Source organism: Sorex fumeus, unplaced genomic scaffold (assembly GCF_029834395.1).
Source record: "Sorex fumeus unplaced genomic scaffold, SorFum_2.1 ptg000071l, whole genome shotgun sequence".
NCBI classification, from domain to species: Eukaryota; Metazoa; Chordata; class Mammalia; order Eulipotyphla; family Soricidae; genus Sorex; species Sorex fumeus.
Window position 1 is genome coordinate 738,205 of NW_026606128.1, and position 11,286 is coordinate 749,490.

Below are 11,286 nucleotides of genomic sequence, written 5' to 3' on the forward strand. Positions count from 1 at the left end.
ATTCTTGCATCTCCTGCCAAACAGGCTACCAATTGCACAACAATTGGATGTCAGATTATGATTGCTTCAATATTTTAAGTCAAGAAAACTGTTTCAATTATTGATGAAGAAATAGTGATGGAACCTAATTGTTGGTTTCTAAAACGTTTTGGGAAACAAAGGTGAAGCTTTTCTATGTATGTATTTTCTATGTATGTCAGAGCTTCCCATTTTCCCCATTTAGGAGTGACCTGACTTTTTTCATGTTCAAGGGCTAAAGTTTTCAATAAGGAAAAACTTTGTGTTTGCTTTTGCATCCTACACAAAAGGTCCACATGATAGTAGGGCTTTGTTTGCTCCTGCTGTTTTATTGCTGTTGTATTTTGGGATTGTTTTGTTTTGGTTTGAAGCCACACTGGCTGTGCTGAGGAATTCCTTTGCACTCAGAAATTACTCTGGCGGTACTCAGGGTACCATCTGGGATGAAGAGGATGGAAGCCAGGTTGGCCATATGCAAGGCAATGGCCCTCCCCCGCTGCACATTCGCTCCGACCCCAAGTAGCAGTCTGAATGGTCCCAGGAGTCCTTTACCACCCTAGCTCTCAGCGTCCAGATCCGGAACCAATCTGGCGCAGGTGTGCGGCGCTGCCAGAGCCTGGAGGAGACGCGCCCCCGAGACAGCTGGAAAGTGCCACATACCCCTCTGTTGAGCCTGACATAGGCATGGGTGCGACTATCCCAAAGAGGAGTCATTACACCCATAGCTTGTAGGACGTTGGCAGTTGCAGACCCCGCGAGAGATGCAGGTGCGCGTGTGTGTCCGTTACCTCTAACTGCTTAGAACTGAGCCAGGACAGCCCCAATGCGCGCGCACCTATAGGCTGCAGTGGTGCAAATGTCGGCCAGTCATGCACGAGATTGGTGGCTTTTCAGGCATAAGAAGGATTCAGTTAGGGACTGCAGAAGTTCATGCTGTGGGGATGGAGTCTCCTGAACAAGACAGAAGCTGTTTGACCAATATAAAGAAATCACTACACATGCCAGCTGGTAGAACGTACGTGTACTTTTAACCAGAGTGGAAATCAGTTATGAGTTCATAAAAATGAGATCCTTAGGGATTTCAGTTCATAGTACATGTCTAGAAATATGTTAACAACAGAAAACCAGTTTAGTGTGGGAGAGAGCATTGTATTACAAGGCGAAGTTGAAAGGAACACCCAGCCATGCATTAAAAACACATCATTGAGCCTTTGGCAAAACTTAGCTTTGAACCACTAAAGATATTCCTCAATTCAACATTATATTTAGGAGGCAAATCATAGATAAAATGTATTGCAAACACAAAGAAGTAAGTTTGATATTCGTAGCTGTTTTAACATGAAACTTCATGGCTATTCCAGGAAGGATAAGAGCTTCCAGTAGAAAGAAACTTTGAAAAAGCTAGTCAAACATGTTAGACAAATCTACATTACTTTCAGTCCTAGGGATCGGACCCTAATGAAGGATCAGCAAAACAAAGAAACAAAAAAGCAAAGCCCACTGCATTTGCTTGGGAAAACTCCTTTTAATTTTTGACCTCCATGGGTTCACAAGTCACAAATGACTGAATATTGCAAAGAAAGAGTAGACTCTGTTGAAGGAGGTCAACAGGAAGAGAGGAAGGAGAGAGATTTGAGGGGCACAACAACACTGTTGGATAAAGTATTGGAATACAGCGAAGACCAAGCCAACCTGTGTGCTGAGAATCGGGAAACTTTGTCTAAGTGGCTGGAAGAGGCCATGTGAGCTGCTCTGCCACTGAGAAGTTTGAAGGAAAGTTCTGGTTCTGGCCGTCCAATCAGAGCCTTTCCTGGAATGTTTCCCCAGGCAGGCCCTCCTGGCCCTCCCCTCCCCCACTGCAGAATGTCTTGGGCCCAAGATTCTGAGGTTTGAATTCAAACTTCACCCTCACCCACTGGGATCCTGAGCGTCTGCGTGAGCAGTTCACTCTCTGATCCTGGTCCTGATTTTTGCCGTTGTGAAGGCTGATAAACTGCAGTGGCCTCTGGCCTCATCAATGGCGATGGCGTCAGGAGGAGGTAAGCCTGTGAGGGTGTCTGTGTATGTGAGAAAGTCTCTGCCACCCTGAAATCGTTTGGGTTCATAGTCACCCTGACTGGGAACACCACGTTTTGAGTGGGTGAAAGAGGAGAAAGACCTGGGCTCCATAGATAGCTCACCTGTACAGCAAAGGGAGCCCAGGAGAACCTGAGGGGTCTGGGAGGGCATCCTTGGAGGTGTGTCAAATTAACTGGGGGAAGGTCATTGGTATGGACAGAGGGAGGCAGCAGTCATATGGCTGATTTATATGTGAGTGTCCCGCTGGTGGATGGGGGAACAAGGCCATTTGTCATGTGTCTGGAGAGACTGTTTTGTGGTGGCACAGGGAAGACCCAGGCATGCTGAGTCCATGTCCCCTCCTGTGCTCTAGAATAAGTTTAGAAGTAGTTGGACTTGGGCTGAGCTCAACCTGATGTGGACAGCTCAGCACAGATGGTCCAGCCTGAACCTTGTTGAGTGAGGCTGTCTGTGTGTACTTCTGCCATGATGCATCCTCCCCAGAGCTGGGCTGCAAGTGACTAACTGCCACAGTCAGAGCCTGACACTTCTGCAGACTTAAACTCTCTGCTGGCTGAGCCCAGCAGGTATCTTGGGTCAGCAGGTTGGGAGACAGGTGACTTCAGCGTAGTTACGACTCAGCTTCCTGAGTTGTTCTGGATTGTTCTCCTTTTGGTGAAGTTTGTTCTTCCATTGTCTGGCATCTCATGGTGCAGCCCCAGCAAGCATTTCAGCTCTGAGGTGAAGATTGATTGAGAATTGCATACTTCCCTCACAGACAAGGGATAAATGGATGTGTGAGTCTATGTGTGAGTTTGTGAGAATGAGTATGTGTTTCTGTGTGTGTGTGTGTGTGTGTGTGTGTGTGTGTGACATGTGGGGTTTTCCTGAGAAAAGTCTGTGAAGGTCTGTTCCTTGAGGAGAGGTGAGTGTACTGAGGCAGAAAGAGCATCGTCAGAGCAGTTGGAGACATCAGGGCCTCTGTCGTGAGCAAGATGCGCACAGGCTCTGGGACGTCTCTAGGGCGAGTCTCTGCGTGAATTCCACCTGAGTAACGATGGTGGCAGACAATTTTCTTTCCTGGCACCTGGTTTATGCCTGATGTTAATTATCCTGTATCTGTCTCTGGGATAAAGTCTTAGATTATTTAGAAGATGTTACCAATTTTCAATCTAACATGCTTAGCCGCTCCAGAACTCTGGAAACATCCCCAAGTGTCTGACTGGTGAAATCTCTGGCCATTTCCACACCTGCTGCCATCCCTGATGGAACTCTCCCAGAACACAAGAACCCTAGCCTTAGGATCTCCACGAAGTATAACCCAGCTGGAGGGGAGGGATGGCCTGTGCCCGAGACTCAGGGCTGAGACAGGCCACACCACCTCATTCCTTTCAAAGGGCCTGATCTAGAGATGGTTGGGCCAGTGAAGCTTTGCTCCCCACTACACCGTCTCCCTCTCACTCCCCTCCCTCCTCTCCACAGTGTCTCCTGTGCTGCTCCCAGAGATGACCATGAACCTTGGGGTCTCCGGCTCTGCTTTCTGGGTCTTGCCCTTTCTCAATCCAGGGCTCCCCCAGCCACCACCCTGGGAGCCCATCCAGATGCCCCCTCTGGTGTCCTCGGCCATCGCTCCTGGCAACCCTCTGGTGCTGTCACCTTTCCCCATGATGCCTGTGGTGGCAGGAGCTGCCAGCCATGGTCCCCGAGTGCCTGAAACTTGCAAGGTCATCATCCAGGTCAGCTCTGATGTGGGGCTTGTGGAATCAGCCCAGAACCAGCCTGTCATCCTGACACAGGCTTCACTCAACTGCGGGGGCCCAGAAGTTCCATCTGCCGTGAATGGGCATCCTTCACCCATCTACTTGGTGTCATCTGTGCCGGAGACCGTTATGCCGACCCCAGTTACTACTGTCACCCAGGCTGGGACAGGAGACCATCTTCCTCAGGCTCCACTGCCAGTGGCCCAGGTGGTTCCCATCATCCTCCCATCCAGTGGTGGACCACTGCCCCAGTGGGTTTGTGGGGAGAGTGGTCCAGCCACCACCCGGAACCAGGCATCACCTGAAACCTCCAGCAGCCCCAGTAGCGTCTACGAGAACTTTCGGCGCTGGCAGCGCTGCAAGGCCCTGACCCGGAGGTACCTTCCTCAGACTCCGGACACTGAGGCCGTTTCCTGCTTCCTCATGTAAGTCCCTCGGGTGTCCTAGACCTAATGGGAGCTTCACAGGAAGGGACTGGGGTGACCCCCAGGGTAGGGTCCATGAGAGCATGACCTCAGGAATGCCATCCCGGGGTTTCGGCTCAAATCCCATAGTGACCAGTCATGCCCTAAAGCTTCAACTCAGTCTGCTCATCAGGGTTGGTCCCAACCTGTGGTCGGTAGGACAGACTTTCTGTTCCTAAAACCAGACACATCACAGATGCAACAGGATTCAGACAGGCCATGACTGCTCGGCCTTGGCATCTCATGACCTATCCCCAGAGCTGAGGGATCACACCAGCATGGCCACTGAGCTGGGGTGTGGGAGGCAGAGTCAACTCTGCGCGGGGAGACCAGGCCCCCACCGGGGGTCTAAGCATGGGTGTAGGGCAGCGGGGGCTCCCGGCAGATACAGACCCTTACTGAGCCTGTCCTTGCAGCCGGGTGCTGCGCACCCTGGCCCGCCTGAAGCCCACCATGAGCCTGGAGGAAGGCCTGCCCCGGGCCCTGCGGGAATGGGAGGGCACGAGCAATTTTGACCGCATGATCTACTACAACATGGCTGCCAAGTAAGTCAGTCCTGGGCAGAGAGTAGGGGTTGGGTCTGGATGCGGGACCGGGCTTCAGGGGCTGCTCCCAGATGGACAAAGGGTCCTTGGCATCCCCGGAGGCCCTTCCCCTGCGGAAGCTTGTCCCTTCTGGGGCCGGGACACTTCTCCCCACCCCACTCTGGGGCTCCTGACCACAGTCTGAAGGTTGCAGTCCCTTATTTTCTGTGACCCTCAAAAGGCTGATATGGGGAATCACTGGGGGCGCTGGGGTCTGTGCCCACCCATTCTCCACCCTCCTGAGGTCTTGGCCGTGAGTGTTCCCTGTCCGTGCCTCATCCAGTGTGGTCCAGGCCAGCCCAACTCAATGGGGTCTGTGCTCCCCACACCAGGTTCATGGAGTTTGAGGCTGAGGAAGAGATGGAAGCGCAGAAGCTGCAGTGGATGAACGGAGTACAGGGCCTGCCAACCCCTGCCCCACCCAGGCCTGAGCCTCAGGGTGCTCCAGGCCCACCGCTAGGCCAGCAGCCAGGTACCGACCCTGTTCCCCAGCTAATTTTCATAGGCCCAGGAAGGTGCTAGGGTTCCTGCCCTGCCAGGGAGCCTTCACTCTCCCGGGGACACCCAGGCCTATGCTCAGCGGCCCCCTGTTCCTGGGTTTCTCCCTCTCCCTGAGCACAGCGTGCTGCCTGAGGGCGTCAGACTCATCTTTGAAGTGGGGTTGGAGAACCTGGGGACACGGTTGACGCCTACTACCTTTGAACGCCCCCTCATCCCTCACGCAGTTATGGGATTCTAGTACACACAGATGTAGACACACACCTGACCTGACCCAGCCCACAGGTATCCGTCCCCATTTCTGTGCTCAGTGCTGTGTGTCTGAGGGCAATGGACACGGGTCCCTTCACGTCCCTCTCTCCTTCTTCCTCCTCAGCCTGTGTCCCTAAGAAATCCAGACCCCGGGCTCGGGCAGCCTGCCCCAAGACGCACAAACCACAGCGGGCCCCCAAAACCAAGGCCCCCAAGGAGATCCCCCCTGAGACCGTGCATGAGAACATGGATATCATGGACGAGCTGCTAAAGGCCCCCGACACAGTCTGCAGGGCGCCCCTTGGCCTAAGGGCAGCGGGCAGGAAGGAGCAGCAGGAGGAGGCTGGGACCTGCCCTGACCCAGGGCTCCTGAGCTATGTGTACGAGCTGTGCTCCCAGGAGGCCTTTGTCACCAAGGTGGGTATTGGGCGCTGCTGTAGGGTGGGGAGGGCGCAGGGTTGCTTCTGTCCAGGGCTTGGTGGTGACATATTTCTACTTGTGTTTGTGTGTATGTGTGTACATGTGTCTCCCTGTGTACAAAAATTGGCCCTAGTTTGTGAATTTCTGGGTTTGTTCGATGTGTGAACATCTCTGTGTGTCTCCATCTGTGTGTACTGTGTGGGCTCTGCGCAGAAACGTGTGGATACCTGTACATGTGCCTAGAAGTGGAAGAGTGTGTGTCTTTGTGTCATGTGTGTACATGACAGAGACTTTGTGAAACCGTCCAAGACCCTGCACTGTGCTGAAAACTGGTGTGTTTGCATCTTAATTCCTTCCTAGTACATACGAGAACCCTCACACCCACTTCCCCCTCCCAGGTCGAGGCAGTCATTCACCCCAGCTTCCTGGCGCACCTGCTCTCCCCAGAATCCCAACTGGATCTCCTGGACCTGGCTGAGGAGCTCGAGGAAGAGGAAGGACTCACCCCCACACAGGTGAGGCACATAGGTCTCTGGGGTCCATGCAGGACCCAGGGGAATAATGTGAGGGTTTCCTCTAAGGCAATGGGTAGCGGCCCAAGGCAAACAGGAGGCATTTTGCATGTGATTGCTGGAAAAGAGTCCCTGCAGGGGACACAGGGGACAGGTCCAAGGGCACTCAGAGAAGCAGGTGGGTCATGAGTCAGGGAGGGGCTCCCAGCACTGGGGCCTAGTCACTTGGTGCCCTCCCTGCCCAGGCCATGGCCAGGGGCCTCCCTCTGAGTCCTCAGGGAAGATGAGGACGTGAATATGGGGTGAGGGAAGGGTTGGCGGGGGTGAGGGCCCTTAGTGGGACAGAGATCTGGGTTTTCTACTCTGGGAGGAGTCGGGGTAACTCTCTGTCCCACCCTGCACCTCCACATGCCCACACTCTCCTTCCTCCCTTCAGATTGTGGAAAAGCGTCTGCGGACTGCGCAGGACAAGGAGGTCATGAAGGCTTGTCTCCAACACCAGCTGACTCCAAAGGTCTCAGGTCCATCTGAGAGTGTAGCAGGTCACTGCAACCCAACACCTACCTGGGTCCATAAGCCAGGGGCCAGCACTGAATCCTGCCCCCCTGAGACTGACTTTGGACATGCCTCAAGACCTGTGCAGGCTGAGGCCACTGGGATGGCACCTCGAGCCTCTGTCCTCTCTTTGGGGAGCCTGGAATCCCCATCCCTTCATGCAGAACAGGCCCCCTGTCCTGGCCTCGCTGCCCCTACTCTGGACAACAGGGTCTCCCTCATGCTGGGAGAGGCCCCTCCTGGCCAGGGGCCACATGGGGCAGCAGGGGGCTCCAGTGAGAAGGAGGAGGAGCTGCCCAGCCTGGCCTTCCTCCAGGTCTCTCAACACAACCTTCAGCCCTGGGGCTTCCCCATGAGCCCTGGCTCAGACACTGGCCCCCGCTGCCCGAGGGCCTGGGGGGCTTCTTGGCCCCAACCCACTCACAGAAGGGCCTGCAATCCTGCTGCCCCTGCTTCTGCCCCTTCCAGGAAGCGGCCTCTGTGTGGGAGCGCAGAACTGGGCACTACTGAGAAGACCCCCTTCCCTGGGGAGCACCCCAGGGTGTCTGGGGGCTCAGCCTTGACTGTGGAGCTGGTGGGCCCTTCCCTGCCCCCAAAGAGAAGGTTCCAGCCTGCTGTAGCCCAGAGGAGTACAGTACAGGATGGGTACAGCATCCAGTAGGGTACCGGGGGCTCCCTCCTGAGCCTGGCTGCCCCTAGCAGCCTTGTCTTCCACCTGATATTCATCCAGCTAGAACTTCTCTGTACTGTTTGGCGGGCCCAGTGGTGGGGTTGTGCTGGAGCAGCCCCTTTGTGTCATTGTGTAAATAGTTAATAAATTTCATTTCATTGAAAACACTCTTGGTATCTCCTGTCGCTCATGCTCCTTGGACAATCCTGAGATGAAAATAGGTAAGGGCGTTACAGGGGTTGGCTCCTATAAGATATTGTGCTCCCTGGAGCAGGGAGGAGTCCTCCCCACCCGTAGGGAGATGTGCTCAGTTTCACTAGACCCACCCAATTCTTTGATTATAGGCGAGGCTCACGTTTGCTGCCTTTTCCTTGGAATGCATCAAAAAGCACATCAAAGATTGAGAGCATCACGCTGGGAAAAATCACAGCATGGGAGAGAGCAACACAAAGGAGCTCTCACAGATGTGGGAGACAGACTCTTTCTATTTCTTCCCTGAGTTCCTGGGCCACACCCAACAGTGACTGCTCTACAGAGCTCCTTGTTCTAGGCCTCACTCCTGGTATAGCTCAGGGGACAACGTGATGCTAGACATCAGTAGAACGAGGGTTGTGCACATGCAACACAAGCACCTTAATGTGTATACAATTTTCCCAATTCTCAACATTCAATTTGATTTGTTTTAGTGTCACACAAAATGGTTCCTGGAGCTTACTCTGGCTCTGCCCAGGAAGTACTCCTTTCTGGGCTCAGAGGACCATATAGAGTGCCAATAATCAAATCCAGGTTGACCATGTTCAAAGCAACTGCCCCATCAGCTGTACTACTTCTTCTTCAGTTCCAAAATACCTTTTAAAACAATTTCACCACACTTTAAAATAGAGCTAGTATCCTCAGAAGGTGTCCATAACCTCCTCCACTCAGCCATCACGCTTTCTCTCCCCATTGATCCTTGAGTCTTTAACCTCATATTCCTTTCTTTCTCTAGATTCCCACACTCTGGCCATCTAGCTTTCTGTGGCCTCTTTCACTGAGAACAGCTTTTCCTGGTCCACCTACATCAGCACACGTCCACAGTTCAAACGTTAACTACAGAATCATATTCCATGTGCAGAAGGGCTACATCTGGCAATTCCTTCAATGGTTGATGAAAAATGTGCTTCTTTCTACTCCCTTGTACTAGCTAACAGCAGATACGCAGAATTTACGTGAGGTTCTCAAAGAATTTTATTTAGAATGCAAGCCTGGGAAAAAACCACTCACTGCTGGCAGAGAACCCCAAATTTGGGATTGTGGGGTAGAGATTTTATGCACTGTGTAATGCACCCCAAGCACGAAGGTTCTGATAACTATTAGGGATGCAACGATTTGTGTTATCCAGAGAACATGTGTCCTCTCTTGGTGTTTTCTTTACACTAAGACAAACAGCAAGGTCCTTAATCTTTCCTTGTCTGTCCCGTCTCGACTTCTCGAACTGAGCATGGTGTCCTGAACCTGCAGTTTTCTTTATCCCTGATAGTTCAGGATCTATATTGCCTTTGGTGCTCTGTTACTTTCTGCCTATTTGGAGAGAGTTCAAAATCACAGGTAGTTCCTGTCAGGAATGGGATTTTTTTTTGGTACGCAAAATAATTTTTTAAATTTTATTTTCATAAAGTTATTCACAATAATGGATTACATTCAATATTTCAATCCCACCACCATAATACCATCCCAACACCATTATTTCTAAGCTTACCACCACCACCACTCAAGCCTGCCCAACAGACTGATACTTTATTTTGTATAGCTTATTATCAATAGCATGAGAAGTCACATGGCCACAAAAGTGGCTGCACGCCCTGGAATTCTAAAATTTTAAATAATTAGTGTCCGAAGACATCTCTGCAGCTAGCTGCTCGATTCTGAGATACATTTTTTGAGTTTCTGGATCATGGTCATTACTGACCTTAAATGGCACAAGGAGGAAGGCAGTTCATGACATAGAGGCGAGGAGATGGGAAGGAGCAGCTGTCCCTGATCCCTTGAGGACTAGAGTTAGCAGTCACTGGTCTCACATACCTGGGTTTTCCATTGGGCTCTGAATTCACAAGGGGCAGGTGGAGGGACAAAACCTGCCCCTGTCTGAGGAAACCGGGTGAAATCGGCCTGCTGCAAGATCAGGAGACATCCCTTCAGCAAGCTTCCTGGTTCCAAGATTCATTTCTTGTTGGGAATGTTTTAGGGTAACCTTGAGGCTCTTCCCAGCACCAGTTGCTTCTGGTGTGAAGTGGCTCAACATGCCTGATCATGCATTTGGTCCCTAGAAGCAAGAACAGTTCCTGGGCACCACACCAGTTTTGTTCTACTCTCTCTAACAGTGTGATCAGTGTGGTAGAAATGAAGTATGTTCAGACTCTATGGCACAGCTGAAACAAGGTGGTCAGACCTTTCTACTGTTCCTGCATGCTCCTTTATGGGCACACAAAGTCCAGCATCCAGACTTGAGAGCAGATCAGCTGCCCTGCAGGGGACCCAGATACAGCAGCGGGTCCTGTGCTTATTCCAATAGTCTAGACCATAACCTCCAGGTTGTTCCTGTTGGCGAGCTCCTTGCCACCTGGCCACACCCCAGCAAGCGCTGGGAGTTTAAACAACACTGACCTGTCTGGAGAAAGCTCTGCTCTCCACTGGGGAGCACTGAGGAATCCCTGCAGTCACAGTCAGCGAGCTGAGGGGTCCTGGGCTCTTCCTCCTCCATGTAGCAGACCCTAGAGGGGCAGCCGGGCTGTGGAGCTGGGTTGGATGGAGGAGACTCTGAGGTGGTGGTGCTGATAAAGGATCTGAAACGTTGAATCAAGCATTTGGAAAGCCCTGGGGACCTGGCTTTTACCTGTTAGAGCAGGGATGGCAGCTTGCTGAGACCAGCTCTTCATTCCTCTGAAGTGGGAGGGGAGTGAGGGTGGAAAAGGGTCTAACTGGGGCTTGGGAGGTATTAACACAGTCTGCTCCCAAGAAAATGCACATCTCAAAATCCTTGGAGAGGGGGCCATGTTTTATGGGCCCAGCATAAAGAGTGAGGGGTGCATTTTCATGGGATAGGTGGAAAACAAAGGTCTCATTATCAGGCCTTGAGGATCCTGGAGCCCCAGAGGAGTCTCGCTGTTTGTGTCAAGTTCTTGGAATTGGGTTGTGTCAGACTAAAGCCATCCCAGAGCACATGCAGGTACACCTGTGACCGTGCCTGGAAAACACTTTCAGGTATTCCTTGCATTGTTGGTGCTTCGGCAGGCTTTGGTGCCCACTTTGCCCAGGTCCTGTGCTCTCTGTATGTGTTGTCTCCAAAAGGCGCCACCTGGGATAGGCTCCGGAAATGGAAGCAGCCTCTGCAGTAGCCAAAGGATCAAGTTCCACATCCCACAGTTGGAACAGCTCTGGTGAGGGTCCAAACTGCACATCCAGTTTTGGGCTAAGTAAGGACTCAGGCACTGGATCATGGAAGGGAAAACAAAACCC